This window comes from Somniosus microcephalus, chromosome 12 (assembly GCF_052327205.1).
Source record: "Somniosus microcephalus isolate GS21.2 chromosome 12, FLI_Smic_1.0, whole genome shotgun sequence".
NCBI lineage: Eukaryota > Metazoa > Chordata > Chondrichthyes > Squaliformes > Somniosidae > Somniosus > Somniosus microcephalus.
Genome location: NC_140998.1, coordinates 128,667,548 through 128,693,138, shown reverse-complemented (window position 1 = coordinate 128,693,138; position 25,591 = coordinate 128,667,548). Strand labels below are relative to the sequence as shown.

The 25,591-nt window shown below is 43.9% G+C and overlaps 1 protein-coding gene across 23 annotated transcripts in view; it reads left to right on the top strand.

Moving 5' to 3' along the window:
* The window catches only part of LOC147109520 (alpha-(1,6)-fucosyltransferase), a 993,309-nt gene that overhangs the window by 670,282 nt on the left and 297,436 nt on the right, over positions 1–25,591 (top strand). The window contains exon 1 of one of the 23 annotated variants that reach the window (XM_086003548.1): positions 5,919–7,236. The exons of 21 other annotated variants lie outside the window; for them this stretch is intronic. The gene's annotated coding sequence lies outside the window, so the exon portion shown is untranslated. Of the gene's footprint in view, positions 1–5,918; positions 7,237–17,570; positions 17,672–25,591 lie in introns of those variants that run through there. One more of the 23 variants, XM_086003551.1, reaches the window with a different exon arrangement.

Sequence of the window (25,591 nt, the reverse complement as noted above, 5' to 3'; positions counted from 1 at the left end):
TGCATTTTGGCAGAAGGAACAGGGAGAGGCAATATACACTTAATGGCACAGTTTTAAAGAGTGTGCAGGGACAGAGGGACCTGGAAGCTAATGTGCATAGGTCTCTGAAGGTGGCAGGACATATTGAGAGAGTGGTTAGCAAAGCATATGGGATCTCGGGCTTCATAAATAGAGGTATTGAGTACAAAAGTAGAGAAGTTATGCTGAACCTTTATAAAGTGCTGGTTAGGCCCCAACTGGACCAGTTCTGTTCACCACACTTTAGGAAGGATGTGAAGGCACTTGAGAGGGTACAGAGGAGATTTACCAGAATGGTTCCAGGGATGGGGGATCTTAGCTACAAGGGCAGGTTGGAGAAGTTGGATTTGTTTTCATTAGAGCAAAGGAGGTTGAGGGGTGATTTGACAGAGGTGCACAAGATTATGGCAGGTTTGGATAGGCTAGATGAGGAAAGGCTGTTCCCACTAGTTGATGGTACAAGGACTAGGGGACACCGATTTAAGGTTTTAGGCAAGAAATAGTGGGGGGACGTGAGGAAAACCTTTTTTACACAGTGAGTGGTGAGGACCTGGAACTAGCTGTCGATGGAAACGGAGACCCTCGATGTTTTCAAGGGGAGACTGGATAGGCACTTGAGGGAAATAAACTTGCAGGGCTACGGAGATAGAGCGGGGGAGTGGGACTGACTGGATTGCTCTACAGAGAGCCGACATGGACTCGATGGGCTGAATGACCTCCTCCTGTGCCATTATGACTCTATGGCCCCGATTTTCTGCCAGCCGTCGGGCGGCTTTCCAGGCGGCCGGGGGGCGAAATCGCCGAAAAAGCGGGTCGCGACTCCCCCCCGCCTGATTCCCCACCCCGTCCGACTTTTAGACCGCGGTTTCTCCGCGACCTGCTTCAGTCCCGGCCGCTGCTGGCGGGACTGGCCGTCGGAACACAAATCACCAATTATTACCTTGTTTAAGTAGATTTTAAGGGGCCGTTGCGATTTTGGGGCTTTCCCCACATCAAACATGCCTGCGGAAACCCCGCTGATGAAACCTGGCGTGAAGCTTGCCGGCTTGCTTGCTGTCAGCTGCAGGTCAAACGGAGAAGCTGCGATTTAAAGGGACAGCACTTGTATGTTGAAGGACCTTGTTGTTGCAGGTTTGGGGCTACTTCTTCAAGGCTTAGGCACAGCTGTGGAAGCTTGGCGCCTCACACACTTCTCCAATGCGATCTCCTGGGAAGCCCCTCTCGCCACCCTCACTCAGCGCTTCCTCAGCGGAGGCATCTACGAGAAGCATGGGACGCCTTTTTTTCCTTCCCTTCTTGCCATTAGAGGATCTCCAGCAGCAGAGGCGGCAGCAGCAGCAGAACCAGGATCAGCAACAGGAGCACTAGGCTGCTGCTCACTTACCTGAAGCTGCACAGGCCAGAAGGGGCCAGCGCTTGGAAGTGGCTTGAGAGCACCTTGCTGCGCTTTAGGGGGCCATGGGGACCCGTTTCTGTACTAGCAGTCCTGCTCAGAAGGACTTCCATGAAGATCTGGTTTCTCTGTTCAACAGATAGCCAACACTCCTCAAGAGATGTCATTCTCTTATGAGCACTCACCATGTTTTCCGTACCCTGGCGAGTCATCTCCTCCATGGAGGTTGCCAACCTTTCCATGGTGATGCGTTCATGCGCCAATGACTCCACAAAGGCTCTGCTCATCGTCGCTATGGACTCCTCCATTCGCTCCACACTCGCAGCGACCCTGGAGACCAAACCTACCAGAGACTCCTGCATCTGTGCATGGAGATCCATCACCTCTTCTCTTGCGGATGGACCCAGAGGCAGAGGGTCGACATGCAGCGCAGCTGAGCTGAGCTGGCAGAGCCCTGCGCCCTCCGACGAGGACTCTCCACTGCTGTCCCTGTCTCCAGAATCTGCTGAGGCTCACTTAGCATATTACACAAAACCTACTTAACTGCATTACAATTCAACAAATTAAACATTTTACATAACCTTAGTATTGCTCATAAAAAAACAACCCTGAACCTATTCTCGAAATTGGGCGTGGTGCTCCTCAGAACTATTATGAACTATAAAATTACCTACAGGAAATACTGGAAATACTCAGCAGGTCAGACTGCATCTGTGGAAGAGAAACAGAGTTAACTTTCAGGTCAATGACCATTTGTCGGACAACCGACCTGAAATGTTAACTCTGTTTCTCTCTCTACAGATGCTGCCTGACCTGCTGAGCATTTCCAGCATTTTCTGTTTTTATTTCAGATTTCCAGCATCCGCAGTATTTTGCTTTTGTATAAAATTACCTAACTAGGCTTCATTTCATCTGAAGAAAGAGAAGCTGCTGCACCGAAATCAAAGATTGGTCTGATTGTATTTGAGGATAAAATTGAGGTGCCCGGAAGCTGAACTCTAATCCAGGTCTTGGCTTTGCTCAGTTGGGCTGGCTCGCCAAAGCTGGTTTGGGTCATCAGCCATCTGAGGCGAAGCGAAAGTACTGAAAGCTGAGCTCGAATTCTGCTTTTGATTGATACCATCCAGCAAGCACAACAGCCACTCAACCATGTAGAGGCAGCGGTAATAATAGAGGGCTCACAACAAATGAGAAGAAACTCAGGAATCTGACCAAAATACTCTGCAGCCGCTTGCCATATCAGTGAACCTGCACATTTGCTGCTCTCTTGCATTTTGGGGGAAAAGTAAATTCATGACCTTGAGCTACGGTGGAGGAAGGGAGTGAACATCGCATGCTTCAATCCACACTTGTCTCCTGCGGGATCGAGACAGTCTGAAACATGCTTGCTTTTGAGGGAGCTGGTCGTTCAGCCAAAGAGCCATAAAATCATGTTCTTTCATGCAGCCATGGACATTGCTTTTCTTCAAAGAAATAGGAATTGGGCCCCAGCAAGGAGCTTTGAGAGAACTTGGATGGCTATTGCACCATCCTGTCTATCGGGTGGATGCAGGGAAGATGTTCCCGATGATGGGTGAAACTAGAACTAGGGGGCATAGTCTTAGAATAAGGGGCTGCTCTTTCAAAACTGAGATGAGGAGGAACTACTTCACTCAGAGGGTGGTAGGTCCATGGAATATGCTGCCCCAAAAAGCTGTAGAAGCTACATCATTACATAAATTTAGAACAGAAATAGACAGTTTCCTAGAAGTAAAGGGAATTAAGGGTTACGGGGAGCGGGCAGGAATTTGGACATGAGTCTCGGTTCGGATCGGTCATGGCCCTGTGGGTAGCGGAGCGGGCCCAGGGGCCGTGTAGCCTGATCCTGCTCCTATTTCATGTGTCTAATTCTGTTAGATTCAGGAGATGGTTCTGTGATAGTGGATTGGCAGTTAGGATCAGATCAGCCATGATCTTATTGAATGGCGGAGCAGGCTCGAGGGGCCGATTGGCCTACTCCTGCTCCTATTTCTTATGTTCTTATGTCTCCTGAATGTCAAGTATGTTGTATGGTACTGTGCCCTGTGTCAATGTGACGTTCAAAACTGGCCTCCGTCAGCAGGCTGCTGTTACCGCTATCAACACCAGAGACACACTCTGGATATTTTCATGTAAAAAGTTCGAAAGATCTTGGTTGGTATAAAGGTGCTCACAAGACACATTGGCTTCATTGTCCAATGGTGTGCCCAGCAAGAAATTAAGTCAGCATGTGTGTCGAATTAAAAATAAATGAATGTGAACCCTTTTGAAGAATGGATATTTTAGCCTTCAGTGATTAATGCACCTTTGTGGACAACAGCACATAAAATCGGTGAAGCATGGACACTTTGTCATACGATTGAAACCTGCTATAGGAACATTAAGAACAGGAATAGGCCATTCAGGCCTGCTCCGCCATTCAATTAGATCATGGCTGATTTGCACTGGGCTTGCTTCATGCCTGCAGTGTAACTTGAGACGGAATTCGCTCTTGACAGTGAATTACAAAAAAAAGGCCAAGCACTAAAGCATTTGAAATGGTGCTTCTAAAATTAATTCTGGCCTCTAATCTTTAAAACTTAAAAATGCTTAGGAGAGCACCAGATTTCAGGTGAAATGTTGAGATTGAAACTCAAGCCAACTCAATAGCTGTTAAACACTGCAGAGCTGGAGCTTCTTGGCTGCCTTTTACAGCTGCATTTTGGTACAAACCACCAGTACTGCCAGCCCGGATACTTCCTGTTGTAAACAACAACCATTTCAGTGCATCTGTGAAAGTGCTGTCATTGACGAATGAAGGGACATCAAGAAAAATGCACCTTTCCTTGCAGATTTGCATGGGGACTTGTGATTTCAGTGCCTTCAGAGGGAGAGAGCAGTAGCAACACAAGTGCACTCTGCAATTCAACTAATAGAATGGTTCTTCCGAAAAAAGACAAATATAAAATCACAGGACTACATAAAGAAAATGGTCTGCTTGGTTATTAATGGCGATGATATTTTGACTTGGGCCATGTACAGATTGCAAAAGGACTGCAAATGTCTGTAATCTTAAGTCCCAAACGGCAGGCAGTGACTAGTGGGGTACCGCAGTGATCGGTCCTTGGACCCCAGCTATTCACAATATATATTAATGAACTAGACAAGGGAACTAGATGTAATATCTCCAAGTTTGCAGACGACACAAAGCTGGGTGGGCGTGTGTGCTGTGAGGAAGATGCCGAGAAACTCCAGGATGATTTGGACAGGTTGGGTGATTGGGCAGAAGCATGGCAGATGCAATATAACGTGGATAAATGCGAGGTTATCCACTTTGGTGTCAAAAACAGGAAGGCAGATTATTATCTGAATGGCAATAGATTGGGAGAAGGGGAAGTACAACGAGACCTGGGTGTCCTTGTGCACCAGTCGCTGAAGGTAAACATGCAGGTGCAACAGGCGGTTAAGAAGGCAATTGGTATGTTGGCCTTCGTAGCGAGAGGGTTTGAGTACAGGAACAAGGATGTCTTGCTGCAGTTGTACAGGGCCTTGGTGAGACCACATCTTGAGTATTGTGTGCAGTTTGGTTGCCTTATCTGAGGAAGGATGTTCTTGCCATGGAAGGAGTTCAGCGAAGATTCACCAGGCTGATACCTGGGATGGCAGGAATGACGTATGAGGAGAGATTGGGTCAATTGGGCTTATACTCGCTGGAGTTTAGAAGAATGAAAGGGGATCTCATTGAAACTTATAAAATTCTGACAGGACTGGGCAGACTAGATACAGGAAGGATGTTCCCGATGGTCGGGGAGCCCAGAACCAGGGGTCACAGTCTAAGGATAAGGGGTAAGCCATTTAGGACAGAAATGAGGAGGAATTTCTTCACCCAGAGAGTGGTGAACCTGTGGAATTCTCTACCAAAGAAGGCAGTAGAGGCCAATTCATTAAATATATTCAAGAAGGAGTTGGATATATTTCTTAAGGCTAAAGGGATCAAGGGATATGGGGAGAAAGCAGGGACAGGGTACTGAATTTGGATGATCAGCCATGATCGCATTGAATGGCGGAGCAGGCTCGAGGGGCCGAATGGCCTACTCCTGCTCCTAACTTCTATGTTTCTATGCAACACTGAAGAATCTTACCATGAGTATTTTTAAAAAAAAAACATGAATCAAGTTTTGGGGAACAAAATAATGAACTAACTTTTTTTTTAAACATCTGATAATTCCAATTGGTTGTGGTGTACCTCACTATTAAACTCTTGGAAAGGTGAGTGTTTTCTAGTGATTATACTATGCAACATAATTGTATTTATTTCTTATGACCAATCCCTTTACAAGTCATTTGTGTGCCCACTGTTTCTAATGGAGAAAAATGACAAGAGCTCTTTTCCTAACCTGGTTACCTAGCTGTTAAAAAACACACTGCTGTATTTTAGAAATTTAAAAAAAAATTAAGAAATGGAAAATCATTCACCTTTTTGCAGAAGTTTGGCTTTCTGGTTTATTGAAAGATCATGAAGCCAGCTGTCTTGCTGCCTCACTGTGCTCGCCCCTCCTGTCCGCTATTTTAACAGCTGTTGTAATCTATGCCAATCATATTTTGTCTGAGTCACACAAGCCAAATGTTACCTGCAGATTACAGCATTGCTCCTTTTTTTTTAAAGAAGTAACTGAGGGCCTATTTTAGCGCGGACCCCACAGAGGGAACACAAAGTGCCGCCTTCACGTGTATGTGGCCAAGATGTGCAAGCAGCCACAAAATTCATGCCATACATTTATTTACCACTGGGGAGCTCTGTAGATAATGGGGAGTATTTTGTTCAAGCCCAAAACTGAAATTCATCTTACTCCCAACAACTGTTGGCTTCAATAGCAGCACTTTACTTGAATTTAGGGTGAAAGGAATACTGCTATAAGTTTGTAATGTAAAGTACGCCTGAGTTGGATTTGGGCACAGCAGCACCTTCCTTGACTCTTTTATCTACTCCATTTAAGTAAAGGCTGTCGTGTATTGCATTCTGTTCAACCTTAAGTCAATATTACGTTGTTGTTTTCTCACTGAAATTTGGAATCTTTGCCCAGATGTTGTCTATCTGTCTTAGAAATCAAAATGTTCTACAGTAATTTATTCAGAAAAAAAAATCATTTTATTTTGGGGTTTTTGTTTAAAAATAAATTTGGCAATCAATACTACTTGTTTGTAAGAAGTGAAATGATAGATCAATAAATAACTGCACAACATTCTTAGACGAGCCGTCACTTCTGTATATCGAGCACTTTAGAGAGGCGATGTATGACTGAGAATAGATACACGTGTCATAATTGTAGAATTTCCGAAAGAGGTGGTAACCAATGTAGTGAATATAACAGTACAGGATGTAGTGGAAATGTTCATTGGTGTGATCAGCAGCACACTTCCTTTTGGCAGCCGACGGCTTCAGTGAGCAGAACTCTCAAAAGTAGCTGTAACAATAAGGTAAACTGTTTAATTATCCTTAATGCAGATCTGCTTTAAAAGTATCCAGTTGCAGTTAGCCGTTTAACTCCCTGACATATGAGAAACGTTGGCTGTGATGAATTCTACAATTCAAAAGAGTTCAGTGTTTCTAATCTGGGTGCTGGTAGATGTTGCGAGCAGTTGATATAAATTGATGGCCTATGCTTGCCTTAATCTTGGTCTGTTGTCATTTAATGTTACATAACATTTTTTCCAATGCCTCCAATAGAATTGAATGCGAAAGAAGTCTAGAGAAAGGAAAAGCTAACGATTGTGGATCCGAGTTTAAGCCATTAGAGAAAATGGTCCATTTTACTAATTGATCTGCAGTGAGTAGGAACGTTTTGTACTAACCTTCTGCTGGGCTGTATCATTACTACTGGTTGCAGAATGATGTTCTGAGCAAGATATAATTTTGCAAAAAGGCATGCCAGTATTTTTCCATATATATAAAAGCCAGCTTAACAGCATGTTACCAAATTCAGTCCATTTTTAAAGTGGTTTCCTAAGTAGTGGTTGGCAAAACGTTTTGCATTTGTTAGCTCATTCACTGCAGAGTTTGCTGTCAGTGTTCTTTTAATGTTTCCTGCTGATTTCCACATTCATCTAGAGCAGCATTATCCTGAGATTTTTGGTGGTAACGGATTGAATGGAGTTCGGAGACTGGGGACAGGGGTGGATCATGTCCAGCGTCTCAAACGCCATTTATGCAAATGCTTGCACAGAGGTAGTCATTGTGGTTGTGTACGTGATTCACAAACAGTTGTGAGATTGTATCCAGGAGCCACTTTTTCCTTCACTTTAGGTGTTTTTTAAAAATAATATTTGCCCTCTCCCCTCACCCCACTCAGACTTGAAATTTAGGGGTAGAATAAGTTTAAGTCCGAGACAGTGTGATGAGTCTGGTGAGGATGCAGGGAGGAGGAAGATTGTGTCGGATGCTATGTTTACAGCGGTCCCTTTAAGGACAATTTTGTTAGGCTGCATGTAGACATGGTTTTCCTGAATGCAGGCAACCCAATATCACAGATTCATGCTGGTTTTAGGCCCTTTATTTCAATATGCAAAGGGTCTAATGCCTGTTTCAGACGCGTGTCCTGAACGGCACTTTTTTTTGTTGCCTACACCAATATGGAGGGTGGCGCACTCCCGGCTCGTAATGGGCGTGCATTCCTGCCTGCCATTTGGGAGGCTTAGGAGGTAATTTCGAACCTGCTAAGCGGGCACTGCATGGTCACGGTTCTAGGCCAGTCTGTACCTAATCTCTCTCTAATTATAACACATGCTGTACTCTGTATACTCGTTACTTCATGATGCTTTCTACTCATGTTAAGTTATCCTAACTTAGTTGTTTTCTGCTATTATCCCTAGAACCTATATAGAAAAACTTGATTTTCAATTGATGTGATTTACATATGCAAATCAGGCAACATTTTCCTTTTTTTTACAACATATAGAATCTTGAAATTTTGTAAAAGTGTGACTTACGGTATTTGAATTGCAACAAAATGTATATATTTGAATTAACCCAATTTGAGGTGCAATTAAATCAAATTCGTATAGTTTAATACATTGGCCTGGAGTTTCCACTAAGTGTTCCCCCAGAATCAGCCAAACTAGCGCAAAAGATCGAGAAATTTCAAGTGCAAATTACCTGCAGCGCAGACTGAGTTTCTGTGAGGTTTTTGTTTGGCTAGTTTAAAGTTGTTGTGCTGGAAGCCAGCCCCGCCCACATAAGAGACTAGGGTGCAAAGTTAAAGCACATGGGATTGGGGGTAAGGTACTGACTTGGATAGAGAACTGGTTGGCAGACAGGAAGCAAAGAGTTGGGATAAACGGGTCTTTTTCCGAGTGGCAGGCAGTGACTAGTGGGGTACCGCAGGGATCGGTCCTAGGACCCCAGCTATTCACAATATATATTAATGATCTAGACGAGGGAACTAGATGTAATATCTCCAAGTTTGCAGACGACACAAAGCTGGGTGGGCGTGTGTGCTGTGAGGAGGATGCAGAGAAACTCCAGTATGATTTGGACAGGTTGGGTGATTGGGCAGATGCATGGCAAATGCAGTATAATGTGGATAAATGCGAGGTTATCCACTTCGGTGGCAAAAACAGGAAGACAGATTATCTGAATGGCAATAGATTAGGAAAAGGGAAAGTGCAACGAGACCTGGGTGTCCTTGTGCACCAGTCGCTGAAGGTAAGCATGCAGGTGCAGCAGGCGGTTAAGAAGGCAAATGGTATGTTGGCATTCATAGCGAGAGGATTCGAGTACAGGAGCAAGGATGTCTTGCTGCAGTTGTACAGGGCCATGGTGAGACCACACCTTGAGTATTGTGTGCAGTTTTGGTCACCTTATCTGAGGAAGGATGTTCTTGCCATGGAGAGAGTGCAGCGAAGATTCACCAGACTGATACCTCGGATGGCAGGAATGACATGAGGAGAGATTGGGTCGATTAGACTTATATTCGCTAGAGTTTAGAAGAATGAGAGGGGATCTCATTGAAACTTATAAAATTCTAACAGGACTAGACAGACTAGATGCAGGAAGGATGTTCCCCATGGTGGGGGAGTCCAGGACCAGGGGTCACAGCCTAAAGATAAGGGGTAAGCCATTTAGGACAGAGATGAGGAGGAATTTCTTCACCCAGAGAGTGGTGAACCTGTGGAATTCTCTACCACAGAAGACAGTTGAGGCCAATTCATTAAATATATTCAAGAAGGAGTTAGATATATTTCTTAAGGCTAAAGGGATCAAGGGATATGGGGAGAAAGCAGGGACAGGGTACTGGATGATCAGCCATGATTTCATTAAATGGCGGAACAGGCTCAAGGGGCCGAATGGCCTACTCCTGCTCCTATCTTCTATGTTTCTAAACCTGACCATGTCTCCAGATCGAATTAATCACCAGGGTGAGTTTCCACGAATTGCGCCCATTTGCCCGAAGAGGCTCTGAAAATTAAGGGCCACGAATAGGCACCTTTATAAAAGCTTTTAATTTTTTATTAATTTACCAAGAAACTTACTACTGTACACCGATGGAACTAATAAATGGTTCTGTATAGTTTCTTCAGGTCATTTTTAGTTATTTAATATCAGGTTATTCTCAGGTGGTGGACGAGACACTCCGATTAAAAATGCTTATTTTTTGTGATAAACCCATTTTCAGCTGTATTAATCAAACTGCACCAAGTTACCGCTCTTCAATATATCGAGGAATATTTTTTATTGCAGAATATTTTTTAATTACATTCTAAGTATGCCCGATTGCGCTGGTTCATGGAAGATTTTACGTTCGGTGATGTGCCAATGAGTTTGAGCGGAAGCCCGAGCAAAATAATGCACTTGGCAAAATTAGTGCAATTTTGAGCGCAATTTGTGCCCAGATCGCCCAAAGCAGAAACTCTTGGCCATGATCTTCTTTGTGTAATGAGCCTATCCTCCAAGTTTGAATGGAGACAAAACAATGTTTCCTGGAGTTATTAATGAGAATTTGGAATAATTTTGACCCACTCCACATTGTTCCTCTCCCTTTCCCTCGTACAGGCACAAAAACAACATTGATGAATTTTGTATAAATGGAAGCTCTAATATACTGTTTCAGTGGCTTTCCATTAGCAGAGCTATTTTCATGTCTCTATTGCCATTTCCCTTCACAAGGTAATGTAAGCGATGATACTGCCAAACTGACGACACGTGTCAGTCGCCTGTCCTTTCCTCAGTTTGACAAGGCAGTGCATGCATAGTCCATTAATGCTGTTAAATCACATTTAATGGTTCCTGCACTGTTATTGCCAGTAACTATCGTTATCTCCCATGGTTCCCAGAAGGCACTGGCTACAAGTTGGAGTTTCTCAGTGCCTTAGATCAGATACCCACTGAGACACCTGCCAATGAATTGCTGAGATGCCTCATATATGTGCATCAGGTTGACAGCACCTCAGAACTGGAGTCTTTACTGTTGTAGTGCACAGGCAAATATTGCAGCTGCTATTGACACCAGACCCGATGGTGATGATAATGCTGTAACACAAACAAAGCAGCGCTGATAAGAATCTCACCAGGAAATGGCTTTGAGCTACCTCTGAAGGCAGCAGTGCCACTCCTCCAATTAGAAGTGGGAGTGACAGTGTTACCTCCCAGTTATCTTAAAGCCTGCAGCCAGAAAATTAAGGTTGCACTAATTTTCAAGCAACTGTACATGTGCAAGCGTGGTTGTCCTGCACTTTCCACTGGTGCTCTGAAATGTCCTTTAGGGAAGGAAATCTGCCGTCCTTACCTGGTATGGTCTATATGTGACTCCAGACTCTCAGCAATGTGGTTCACTCTTAACTGCCCTTTGAAATTGCCTAGCAAGCCACTCGGTTGTAACAAACCACTCGAAAAACAGTAATAAGAATAAAACTGGACGGACCACCCAGCATCGACCTAGGCACCAACTTCTGACATGACAATGGCACATCCAACCCAGTTGACCATGCAAAGTCCTCCTCACTAACATCTGGGGACTTGTGCCAAAATTGGGAGCGCTGTCCCACAGACTAGTCAAGCAACAGCCTGACAAAGTCATACTCTCAGAATCATACCTTTCAACCAATGTCCCAAACGCCTCCATCACCATTCTTGGGCATGTCCTGTCCCACCGGCAGGACAGACCCATCAGAGGTGGCGGCACAGTGGTATACAGTTGGGCGGGAGTGGCCCTGGGAGTCATCAACATTGACTCCAGACCCCATGAAGTCTCATGGCTTCAGGTCAAGCGTGGGCAAGGAAACCACCTGCTGATTACCACCTACCACCCTCCCTCAGCTGATGAATCCGTGCCTCCTCCATGTTGAACACCACTTGGAAGAAGCACTGAGAGTAGCAAGGGCACAGAATGTGCTCTGGATGGGGGACTTCAATGTCCATCACCAAGAGTGGCTCGGTAGCACCAATACTGACCAAGCTGGCCGAGTCCTGAAGGACATAGCTGCCAATCTGGGTCTGTGACAGATGGTGAGAGAACCAACGTGAGGGAAAAACCTAGTTGACCTCACCCTCACCAATCTACCTGTCGCAGATGCATCTGTCATAACAACATTGGTAGCAGTGACCACCGCACACTCCTCATGGAGGCGAAGTCCCGTCTTCACACTGAGGACACCCTCCATCATGTTGTGTGGCATTACCACCGTACTAAATCGGATAGATTCAGAACAGAGCTAGCAGCTCAAAACTAGGCATCCATGAGGCGCTGTGGGCCATCAACATCAGCAGAATTGTATTCCACCATAATCTATAACATCATGGCCTGGCATATCCCTCACTCTACCATTACCATCAAGCCAGGGGACCAACCCTGGTTCAATGAAGAGTGCAGAAGAGCATGCCAGGAGCAGCACCAGGCGTACCTAAAAATGAGGTGTCAATCTGGGGAAGCTGCAACACAGGACTACTTGCATACTACACAGTAGAAGCAGCATGCTATAGACAGAGCTAAGCGATCCCACAATCAACGAATCACATCAAAGCTCTGCAGTCCTGCCACATCCAGTCATGAATGAGGAGGCTCCATGAATATCCTCAGTGATGGCGGAGCCCAGCACGCGAGTGCAAAAGACAAGGCTGAAGCGTTTGCAACCATCTTCAGCCTGAAGTGCCGAATGGATGATCCATATTGGCCCCCTCCTGAGGTCCCCACCATCACAGCAAATTCAATTCACTCCACATGATATCAAGAAATGGCTGAGCGCACTGAATACAGCAAAGGCTATGGGCCCCGACAACGTGCTGACGACTTGTGCTCTACAACTAGCCGCGTCTCTAGCCAAGCTGTTCCAGTACAGCTACAACACTGGCATCTATCCGACAATGTGGAAAACTGCCTAGGTATGTCCTGTCCACAAAAAGCAGGACAAATCCAATGCAACCAATTACTGCCCCATCAGTCTACTCTCAATCATCAGCAAAGTGATGGAAGGTGTTGTTGACAGTGCTATCGAGTGGCACTTACTCACCAATAACCTGCTCACTGATGCTCAATTTGGGTTCTGCCAGGACCATTCAGCTCCAGACCTCATTACAGCCTTGATCCAAACATGGACAAAAGAGCTGAATTCCAGAGGTGAGGTGAGAGTGACTGCCCTTGACATCAAAGCAGCATTTGACCGAGTGTGGCATCAAGAAGGCCTAGTAAAACTGAAGTCAATGGGAATCGGGTAAAACTCTCCACTGGCTGGAGTCATACTAGCACAAAGGAAGATGGTTGTGGTGATTGAAGGTCAATCATCACAGCCCCAGGACATTGCTGCAGGAGTTCCTCAGGGCAGTGTCCCATGCCCAACAATCTTCAGCTGCTTCATCAATGACCTTCCCTCCATCATAAGGTCAGCAGTGGGGATGTTCGCTGATGATTGCAGAGTGTTCAGTTCCATTCGTAACTCCTCAGATAATGAATATAGACTGGGAGGAGGGAACAGAATAAAGGGCAAGGAGGGTGAAGAAAAATGTGTACAGGACAACTTTCTCAATCAGTATCTTTTTAGCCCAACGAGGAATGAAGCAGTGTTGGATCTAGTTCTGGGGAATGAAATAGGGCATATGTAGCATGCTACAGTGGTAGAACATCTGGGTAATAGTGATCATAATATAATTAGGTTTAAAGTAGTTATGGAAAGGGACAAAGAAAAATCAGAGGTGAAAAGACCTAACTGGAAGGGAGCCAATTTCAGTGATTTGAAAAAGGGATCTAGCACAGGTAGAGTGGAAACAAAAATTAGCCAGGAAAACAGTAAATGAGCAACAGCAGGCCTTCAAGGCGGAGATAGTTCGGGTACAAACCATGCATATTTCCATAAGGAGGAAAGATGGGGCATCCAAAGCTAGAGCTCCCTGCATGACAAAGGCAATAGAGATTAAAATAAAACAGAAAAAGGGGGTTTATGATACATGTCAGGTACAGATTACAGTAGAAAACTCCAAACAGAATAGAGAGAGCAGGGGGGAAATTGAAAATGGATATAAGGACAAAGAGAGAGTATGAGAAAAGATTAGCAGGTAACATAAATGGGAATCCAAAAATCTTTTATAAACATATATAAAGTAAAAGGAAAGTTAAAGAAAGGAAAGTTAAAGAAATGGTGGGGCCGAATAGGGATGATAAAGGAAATCTTCTTATGGCAGCAGAAGACATGACTGAGGTACTGGATAGGTACTTGGCATAAGAAGGAGATGAAATTAATGTTGCAGTAGAGATGGGGGAAGTAGAAATATTGGATTGGATAAAAATAGATAGCAAGAAGGTACTAAATAGGGTGGCATCACTCAAAGTTAACAATTCACCCGGTCTAGGTGGGATGCTTCCTAGGTTACTGAGGGAAGCAAGGGTGGAGATAGCCGAGCTCTGACGACAATCTTTCAATCCTCCTCGGATATGGGAGTGGTGCCATAGGACTGGAGGATTGCAACTGTTACACCCCTGTTCAAAAAATTGGAGAAGGATAAACCTGGTAACGAATGGCAAGCTACTAGAGACCATTGTCAGGGGCAAAATTAATTCTTGCTTAGAGAAGCATGTGTTAATAAGGGACAGCCAACATGGATTTGTTAAAAGTATATCGTATCTGACTAACTTGATTGAGTTCTTTAATGAAGTAACAGAGAGTGTTGATGAAGGTAGTACAGTAGATGTTGTGTATATAGGCCGAGAAATTTGAGAGCGCTGGAAAATACACTGCGGGTGGCAGTTAACGGCCGCTGAAATAAATGGCGCTGGCAGCACCGGTATATTGGTGCTGCTTCCTAATTAATGTTAGCGCAGTGCAAGGCCAGTTTTTGTGGCGGTAGTCTCAATAGGAGGCCCAGTGTAGCGAGGCCGTAGCGTCATTGCAGCAAGAACAGCCTTCTCTCAAAGCAAGGCTGTCGTTTTAGAAAGCATTGTGGTTCCTTAAAGAGGAACTGCCTTCTAAAATTAAAAAATTAAAACTACTTAAAAATAGGCAGTTTTTAGCCCTTGGAGCTCACCTGCCTTCTGAAAAAAATTAACATTACAAACAATTCCCAAATGGTAGACTTCAGCTCTTAAAGCTGAATTGCCTTCCGCACCTTAAAAAAATGGGAAAAGTGCTTCAGCGCCAACACAAATGGCTCAGCAAGCCAGGGAAGGGGCACCCAGGGTCTCGCACACAGCACTCCAGCTTTGTGCAGGGGGTCAACACTGCAAAAGAGGTCCTCTACCCACAGGGGCCAGGAGGCCCATAGATAGAACGATGTGGGACCAGATCACCGAGGCCGTCACTGCCAGCAGTGTCACCCCATGACCTAGCTCCAGTGCCCAAAGAAGCTGCATGACCTCAGACCAGTGGTCAAGGGCAGTGAATGCATCTTCAAAAGCCATCTCCTACCAATTTCACCACCAGCCTCTCACACTTCTCAATGCACGACTCACCTACCAACAATCTGTACCAAACACGAGTCATATCTCCCATTCCTAGCTTCACCTCACCCCCTTGGGGGAGACGGTGCTGGCCATTCTTGGCAGGGGCATGGCCGAGCCCTTGGCCAGCATCGAGGCTAGAAGGATACAAGATGCTGGTATCCTTATGTTATATCCTCCTTCTGGCATGCACCTCTTGCTTTCCTCCTCTCCCCTCACCACAACTCCACTCTTGTGCCTTCCTCATTTCACATACCCAAGAAATGCAGCCTGCCCAGCCAGTAGTTGACCAAGAAGAGGGAGAGGAAAGTGAAGAAGAAATGCTGCCACTTAATTTCACGCCACCAGCTCCTCAAGATCGACCAGCAAGGCCATTTGCAGTCTTCCCCCACTGAGAGTCAGCAGCCTTCCACCAGCCATGCTGCAGCCATTGGGGCAAAGGCACACACAGGACAGTCACTAAGGAAATGCATAAGGGTGATTAGGTGATTTCTTGATCTCATATTGGATGGATAGATGTATAAAGTTGGATTGGAAAGTTTGCTTTGTGGTGGCTTTTATTTCAGCATTATTGTCAAGAGGATGCTGTGATGGTCAGTAACAGAGGGAATATAAGGTGTGAGATAAATGTTGAAAGGAGAATTGGGGTTGTGGTCACTGGTACCGCAGGCGGATGATTCCATCCCAGATATCCCGGCCAGAAGGGGGCTGCCTGGGTTGCATGCTTTCTTCTGCATTTTCCTCTTCCCTCTGCGAGCGAATGTTATAAATCTGAAATAAAAGCATAAAATGCTGGCAATACTCAGCAGGTCAGGCAGCACCTCGACCTGAGACATGAACTCTGTTTCTCTCTCCACTGATGCTACCTGACTTGCTGAGTATTTCCAGCATTTTCTGTTTTCTCAGATGCCTTCCTTTACCATCCGAGGCCTTGTAAGCATCCAGCAACACTCCATGCAGTCCCTGCACACTTTAAAAAAACTTTTAACATGTATTGCACCAAGCCACTACTTCAATAAAAAAAAAATCCAGTCCAGAAGCTTAAATGCAAACTTACCTGAAAGATGTGTGTGTCCCTTTAAGAAGTACTGACAGTATCAGTCTGCTGCACACTCGTTTTTCAGAGCGAGCTTAGGACCCAGCGCTAAACTCAGCGCAAAGGTCCAAGTTCGCAGAGCGTGGCGTTAAGTCAGCGTTGCATGCCGACTGATGTCATGCTCTCCATATTTGCATGTCCAGGGCCAGCGCTGCTAAAGGCATGCCTATGGCCCTCATCAAAATGGCGGCCACCGAGTTCCGCGCCAGAGGCTGGCATTAAAGCAGCGGCCGCGATTTTTTTCCAAGATTCCGGCACTAACGGGTGGTGGAAGTAGCCCAACTTTTCCCCCATGGATTTTCAAAAGGCATTTGATAAAGTGCCTCATAACAGACTAATTCAGATAATAGAAGCACAAGATATTAAAGGGACGGTGGTAACTTAGGTATGCAATTGGCGAAGGGATAGGAGGCAGAGAGTAGTGGTGAACGGAAGTTTTTCTGACTGGAAGAAGTATGCAGTGGGGTCCCCCAAGGGTCGGAATTAGGACCATTGCTTTTCTTGTTATATATAAATGACCTGGACTTGGGTATAGGGAGCACAATTTTGAGGTTTGTGGATGATGCAAAACTTGGCAACACAGATCCGGAATTTGCGGTAATAACAACGATGAGGCGATCAGCGTTCATCATTATTAGGGTGTAAATCAGACAGCAACCTCCGGCATTCAGACATGCGCAGTTAAACGCGGAAATCAGGAAGTCGTTGTCCGATTTGCTACACCAGTTCCTCGGCGAGAGATTTGGCATTTAAACACATGAGGGCAGTGAATTTGTGATACTTACCCAGTAGATACCCACTAAACATGCCAGAAAAAGTTAGGGCTGTCAATTCAAGTGTAAGTGAATTTTTAATGGTGTGATAAGTCTAAATTACTGCCAAACAACCTCTCTGGGACTAAAAAATCTTTCTTTTACAAATATGGAGTCTCATTCCTTCAGGTTTTAATTATTATTGGCGATTTTATAAAATTTTAAAATTAAAATATAAGAATTTTCTTTACGTTTTCTTTCTGTCTCTTTGCTCTCTCTCTCAATACCATCTTTCTTTCTCTCTTTATTTCGCTTTCTGTACATGATTTTACATTGAATTAAATATTCTTACTTACACTTCCTATTTTAGACTCTGCATGCCTCAGTAAGGATTCTTCAATTGATTGGTTGAATAGACACACCCTTGCTTGCCCTGTTCACACAGGCCTCAGATCTCCCGTAGAGGGTGCCGCGCTGTTTCAGACTCCCGGTGACCGTAAGTTGCTGCGTAAAAGTCCACAAAATGTCTTTGGGCAGCTGTAAGCGGAATGAACCACAAACATCGTTCGTTCAGCAATTAGTAATTAGTGAGCAGGATAGGAGGGGCCTTGGAGAGCATACTGAGGAGGTTTACCAGAATGATGCCAAGGATGAGGGACTACAATTACGTGGAAAGATTGGAGAAGCTGGGATTGTACTCCTTAGAGAAGGTTAAGGGGAAACCTAATAGAGATATTCAGAGTTATGAGGGATTTTGATAGAGCAAGTAGGGAGAAACTGTTTCCTCTAGCAAGGAGGTTGGTAACCAGAGATTTAAAATAATTGGCAAAGGAACTAGCAGGGAAATTAGACTTCAGGAGGACATAGACAGACCAGTGAAATGGGCAAACACATGTCAGATGCAATTTAATGCAGGTAAGTGTGCAGTGATGCACTTTGAGAGAAACAACATGGAGAGGCAGTATAATATAAATGGTACAATTATGAGGGGGTGCACGAGCAGAGGGACCTGGGGGTGCACATTCACATATCTTTGAAAGTGGCAGGGCAAGTTGATAAGGCGGTTAAGAAAGTGTATGGGATACGTAGCTTTGTAAATACGGGCATTGAATGTAAAAACAAGGAAGTCATGCTAAACCTTTACAAATCTCTGATTAGACTTCAGCTGCAGTATTGTGTACAATTAGGAAGAATGTCTAAGCCTTGGAGAGGGTACTGAGGAGGTTTACCAGAGTGATGCCAGGGATGAGGGACTACAATTACGTGAAAAGATTGGAGAAGCTGGGATTGTACTCCTTAGAGAAGGTTAAGGGGAAACCTAATGTAGATATTCAGTTATGAGGGATTTTGATAGAGCAAGTAGGGAGAAACTGTATCCTCTGGCAAGTAGGTCGGTAACCAGAGGTTTAAAATAATTGGCAAAAGAACCAGCAGGGAAATGAGAATTTTTTTCACAGAGGGCTGTTAAGATCTGGAAGGGTGGTGGAATCAGATTCCATAGGAACTTTCTAAAGGCAATGGGACAGATCTTGGAGAAGAATCATTTGCAGGATTATGGTGAAAAAGCAGGTGTGCGGAACTAAATGAGACGGCTCTTTGAAAGAGCCAGCACAGGCATGATGGGCCGAATGGCTTCCTTCCGTGCTGTAAGATTATATGATTCTATGAGTTCCCCAAATTAATTAACCGAATCTTTTAATAATCGAATGCTTTAGGCGTGTATCACTTTTGTAGCACTCTGGTGTATGAAAATAACAGGGAATATTAGATCCTGAATCAAGTGCAGACAGAATATAAAATATTGCTGTGATCATCTCCCAGCTGGCAGCCCTTTGCACTTTTTGTAAGATAATGAGCACAGGAAGCTTCTAATGGCCACATTCATCCTGATGCAGAGGACAGATATTTAGCGCATACAAAACAAAATAATTTATATCTGCAAAATTGAACATTTTTAAGCTTAGAAACTCCTGTGTTTTAGGAACAGTAAGATTTTCCTTCAAAGAGCAATCCTTAACATCTGAGGCCCTTAAAATAAGTGGTTAAAAAGAAATATAGTTAAATTTAGCATTTTTCTTTCAACTAAATGTATTTTTTGGGGGGGCCCTACAACCTTCCAAGATCTCTGTGCTCCAATTTGAAGAACATTATTGATGCACCTTGGTTAATCATAGTATCATAGAAATTACAGCACAGAAGGAGGCTATATGGCCCATCGTGCCTGTGTTGACTCTTTGAAAGAGCAGTCATGTTTAGTCCCACATCCCCTCGTTTTGTCCGTAACCCTGTAAGTTGCTCATCCTCAGGTACCTGTCCAACTCCCTTTTAAAATTATTTATGGAATCGGCTTCCACCATCTTTTCAGGTAGAGCGTTCCAGATCTCGACAACTCTCTGAGTGAAAATAATTCTCCTAATCTCCCCTCTAGATCTTTTGCCAAATATTTTAAATCTATGATCAATGGTTATTGATTCACTCGCCAGAGGGAATAATTTTTCTCTCTTTACTCTATCAAAACCTCTCATCATCTTGAATACCTCTATTAGGTCACCTCTGAACCTTCTCTGTTCCAAGGAGAACAGTCCTAACTTTCCAACCTCTCCTCATAACTGAAGTCCCTCATCCCTGGTAACATCCTGGTAAACCTCCTCTGTACTGTTTCTAATGTCTTTACATCTTTCCCGAAATGTGGTGCCCGCAATTGTCCACAACACTCCAGGTGAGGCCCAACCAGTGATTTATAAAGTTCGAGCGTGATCTCTTTGCTTTTATATTCTATTTGTCTATTTATAAACCCAAGTAACCCATTATTGCAGCTATTGGTGTTTGTTTACTCCCATGCATTGTCAGTTACTCTGCCCTCCTCATTCCTTCATTTATCCAGCAGCAACTGATGTTTTCTCTATCTTCAAAGAGACACAAAAGTGTAAAAGCTTTTAAACTTAATTGTCATTCATTTTGGCTTTTGAAAGTGCCACAGAAGGTGCGATTCTCTTTTTAGTGACCCTTTTAAATAAAAGAAATGTTTGATTGCCATATGCTTGTGCATTTTAATTCCAGTACATTTTGGAGTAGTTTTAATTTTCTGTGCCTGACTGAGCATTGTTCACAAATATAATCAATTAAGCCACATTGTTTTCCATTAGGTTTTACTTCTCGTTTTCCTTCGCGTTGGAAAATGTTAGTCACATGCCAATTAGCCTCCAGTGTTGTATATGACTTCCTGTCTCCAACATCTGAATATACATCAACTCAGAGCAATTTCATGAGAGAAGCTGAGGTGCAGTAAAAAAAAACATTTGTGAAGTTTTATTTATGTAACCTATTTATCATCTCGACAGTTGGCCAGAAGACAAAAAAAGTACAATCAGCTGCAAATGTAGGTCTGATCCAAGCTCAGAATTCCAATTTATGAAGCCAATTGCTAATCATTCCAAGAGCAGAGCTCCAGTGAGCCGAACTGTTGCATTTATTGAATTGGATTGAATTTTATTGAATTCCAATAGTCAAAAGCGCTTCATGTTTGCTCCCATTTGAGTCAGAAGGTTGTGGGTTCAAGTCCCACTCCAGGGACTTGAGCACATAAAGCTAGGCTGACACTCCAGTGCAGTGCTGAGGGAGTGCTGCACTGTCTGAGGTGCCGTCTTTCAGATGAGACGTTAAACCGAGGCCCTGTCTGCTCTCTCAGGTGGACGTAAAAGATCCCATGGCACTATTTCAAAGAAGAGCAGGGGAGTTATCCCCGGCGTCCTGGCCAATAATTATCCCTCAACCAACATAACAAAAACAGATTATCTGGTCATTATCACATTGCTGTTTGTGGGAGCTTGCTGTGCGCAAATTGGCTGCCGCGTTTCCCACATTACAACAGTGACTCCAATTCAAAAGTACTTCATTGGCTCTAAAGCGCTTTGAGACATCCGGTGGTCATGAAAGGTGCTATATAAATGCAAGTCTTTTTCTTTCATTGTATAGAAATTCAATGGGGGTGAAATTCTACTTCGGGGGTGCAAAGTGGGTGGTAGCGGATTGGCCGCCCATTATACACTCGGCCTGAAGCTGGGGGAGGTATATAATGGTGGTCGATTTGCTACCACCCTTTTTGGGCCCCCGCCAAAGATGAAATCTTACCCCCTGTGTAACTAACCAGTTCCCAGTGATTAGAATTCTAATGTACAAAACCACTTCCTGTTCACTCCCAATGTGTTAAGTTATTTCCCATTGTATCCTAGGGTCTTGAGGGAAGTGGCGGTAGGGATTGTGGATGCATTGGTAATAATTTTCCAAAACTCCCTGGACTTGGCAAAGGTCCCGGCAGACTGGAAAACTGCTAATGTAACACCCTTATTTAAAAAGGGCAGTAGACAGAAGGCTGGAAACTATAGACCGGTTAGCCTAACATCTGTGGTAGGTAAAATTTTGGAGTCCATTATTAAGGAGACAGTAACAGGACATTTGGATAATCATAATTTAATAGGACAAAGTCAGCATGGTTTTATGAAGGGGAAGTCATGTTTGACAAATTTGCTGGAGTTCTTTGAGGAAGTAACATATAGGGTGGATAAAGGGGAACCAGTGGACGTAGTGTATTTAGACTTCCAAAAGGCATTTGACAAGGTGCCACACAAAAGATTATTGCTTAAGATAAAAAATCACGGGATTGGGGGTAATATTCCGGCATGGATAGAGGATTGGCTATCTAACAGAAGGCAGAGAGTTGGGATAAATGGTTCATTCTCAGGCTGGCAATCAGTAACTAGTGGTGTTCCGCAGGGGTCAGTGCTGGGTCCCCAACTCTTTACAATCTATATTAACGATTTGGAGGAGGGGATCGAGTGTAACATATCAAAGTTTGCAGATGATACTAAGATGGGAGGGAAAGTAGTGAGTGAGGAGGACATAAAAAACCTGCAAGGGGACATAGACAGGCTAAGTAAGTGGGCAGAGATTTGGCAGATGGAATACAATACTGGAAAGTGTGAGGTTATGCACTTTGGCAGGAAAAATCGTAGAGCAAGTTATTATCTTAATGGCAAGAAACTGGAAAGTACTGAATTACAAAGGGATCTGGGGGTCCTGGTGCACAAAACTCAAAAGGTTAGTATGCAGGTGCAGCAAGTGATTAAGAAGGCCAATGGAATGTTGGCTTTCATTGCTAGGGGGATAGAATATAAAAATAGGGAGGTATTGCTTCAGTTGTACAAGGTATTGGTGAGACCGCACCTGGAATACTGCGTACAGTTTTGGTGTCCATACTTAAGAAAGGACATACTTGCTCTCGTGTCAGTACAAAGAAGGTTCACTCGGTTAATCCCGGGGATGAGGGGATGGACATATGAGGAGAGGTTGAGTAGATTGGGACTCTACTCATTGGAGTTCAGAAGAATGAGAGGCGATCTTATTGAAACATATAAGATTGTGAAGTGGTTGGATCGGGTGGATGCGGGGAAGATGTTCCCGATGATGGGTGAAACTAGAACTAGGGGGCACAGTCTTAGAATAAGGGGCTGCTCTTTCAAAACTGAGATGAGGAGGAACTACTTCACTCAGAGGGTGGTAGGTCCATGGAATATGCTGCCCCAAAAAGCTGTAGAAGCTACATCATTACATAAATTTAAAACAGAAATAGACAGTTTCTTAGAAGTAAAGGGAATTAAGGGTTACGGGGAGCGGGCAGGAATTTGGACATGAGTCTAGGTTCGGATCGGTCATGGCCCTGTGGGTAGCGGAGCGGGCCCAGGGGCCGTGTAGCCTGATCCTGCTCCTATTTCGTGTGTCTAATTCTGTTAGATTCAGGAGATGGTTCGGTGATAGTGGATTGACGGTTAGGATCAGATCAGCCATGATCTTATTGAATGGCGGAGCAGGCTCGAGGGGCCGATTGGCCTACTCCTGCTCCTATTTCTTATGTTCTTATGTTCTTATTGACTCTTGTTCAACAAATTGCCAATCATGCTGTTAGGAGGAAATCTCAGTAATCCCAAATGTGACCCTTCAAATTGTAAGAGGAGGTACTTTGCACTGAAAGCAGCCCCCACTAACTAATGTTCCATTGTTTCTGCACAGCAAAATGACGGTTAGCTTTTAGTGGAGTGGATCTGTTGCTGCATCTTGCTGTTTGAAATGTAGCTACTCTGGGGCACATTGCGGGCATTGCCGTTAACTGACACCACTGGGGTGACCTAAGAGGGTGGGAGTCTCTACTCAAGAATCTCCAAAGTGGTAGTAAAATTAATATCTTTCATAAATCGTGGAACTATCTGCTAAGAGTACTATATTATTCTTTGTGAAGAGAGAGTAGGTTGAACAAAAAGTACTCTCCTAACTTTAGCTTCCCTTTAAGTAGTACTGGATGACTACCTGTACTGTACCCAGGAATTGAAGCTGCATAGGTCAGTTTGAAGAATCACTCTACAGTTAGAGTCCTTGAATAGGCCTTGCTGGCCCTCATTTCCCAGTACAGTACAGGTAGAGTGCATTATTATGGTTCAGTTACATTCCTGACTTATTTGTTCTGAAATTCATTCAAGTTGGAAACTTACTGATGTTCCATGAGGGAGTTCATGCTGGCCTCCACTCTCCACTGCTGGTGGCACAGTGCAGCAGGACTCTCTTGCAGGTTAAAGCATCATGTGAGTGTTTCGTCAAGCAGCTATGAGCAACTGTCAGTCATTCCTGTCATTCAGTCATTACCGTCTCCTTTTGCCTTGTACCATCATCCCTTTTGTCTTTTAATCTCTCCTGCCTTCCATCCCATCACAGACCTTGCATTTTGTTCTTTCCTCCCCTCCTCCCTTTCCCTGCCCCACACTTGCTTGAAATCTGTTACATCTCTAACCTTTTTCCAGTTCTGACAAAGGGTCACCGACCTGAAATGTCTGTTTCTCTCTCTACAGATGCTGCCTGGCCTGCTGAGTGCTTCTAGCATTTTCTGGTTTTATGTCAGTCATTCAACCTGACTGAATTTTAAAACATTATGGTGGAATACTGATAATTTAGATTATAAACATTTGCCGTTGAAAAATTGGGGGGGGAATGATTTACCGAGTTGGATATTTTCCTATGTTGCAACGGTGACTTCACTTCAAAAGAACTTCATCGGCTGTGAGTCACCTTGTGATGATGGCCTGAGGATGTAAAAGATGCCACATAGATGCAAGTTCATTCTTTTCTTATCGAATTATAGTCTCAATGTAGGTGGGAAAAGCATTGCAACAAATGGCCATAGTTTCCTAAATATATTTCTGTCTCTAGTCCTAGGGAGCTGCACTTGGTCTCTTACTGCATGATATCATATTATAACCATATTACAAGAGAGAGTTTTTCATTAAAATCTGATTTTTAGGTCAAAACTAAGTAGGCCATTTGGGTGTCCTGCCCCAGATCTGCACTCAAACATATGGACAACCAGTTTCATTCGGGGTTCACGCCCCACAGAGGCGGTCTTTTGCTGTTCATCCATCAGCGATGAATTCCATGAACCAGATCTTTTGTTCTACGTGCAGTCTCAGATTAATGTGAAGAAAACTTAGGAATGCTTCCCAGGTAGGGCAAGAGGCGTTTCCCCATCAGTCTTGGCTGATCACCATTTCAAATTGAAATAGAAAGAAAATGTGGTAAATGCATTGCAAATCAGTAAACATCTGAAAGGGAAAGGTTAGCATTTATGGGGAATGTCAAGAGACTCACCCTGAAGTTAAAAACAATCTTCTCCTGACTGATTTGCTGTATATTTTCGGCACGTACCACATTCCTTATTGTACTTTTTACTCTATCCAAGGCTTCTTCAGTAAAATGCAGCATTAGCAGTTTTTTTTGTGTCTGATACAAGTTCTGGATCCCCGGTCAGGCAAACCTTAATTTGACACTATTTATTTACTCTTGATAAAAATAAAGCACTGTGCAATTAGTGCTGTGGTCCATATTGTTTCAGATTTATCATCTGTTCAATCTATTACTGATGGTGTTAACTAAATCTAATTAACTTTATTTTGAAATGTCTGAACTTTTATGTAAATTCTGTCATAATTGTGGCACAAAACCCAGGGAACCAGGGAATTAAGCTATTCAATTGGAACGCAGAGTATCACTGAACTGGAACACTAAATGAGCCAAAGCAAAGGAAAGCAGCACTCAACAAAGTCTGGAGACCAGGTTTTGACAGGCATAGTGAAAGTGTCAATAGAGTAAAACTGAAGGATGTCGGAAGACTTTTTCATGGTTCATTTTAATTGAATTCCACTGGTCAGACTGGAGTTCCTTACTTATCACATAAGGAATTACGATGCACGAGAGGGATTGTTAAAAATTCTATAAATGTACTATTGGGTAACACATTTCATCCATAATTTATTGTTCTTTATTGCATTTTAGGTTCCATTTTTCAACTTCCTGCCATTTATTTTGTCATCCTGTT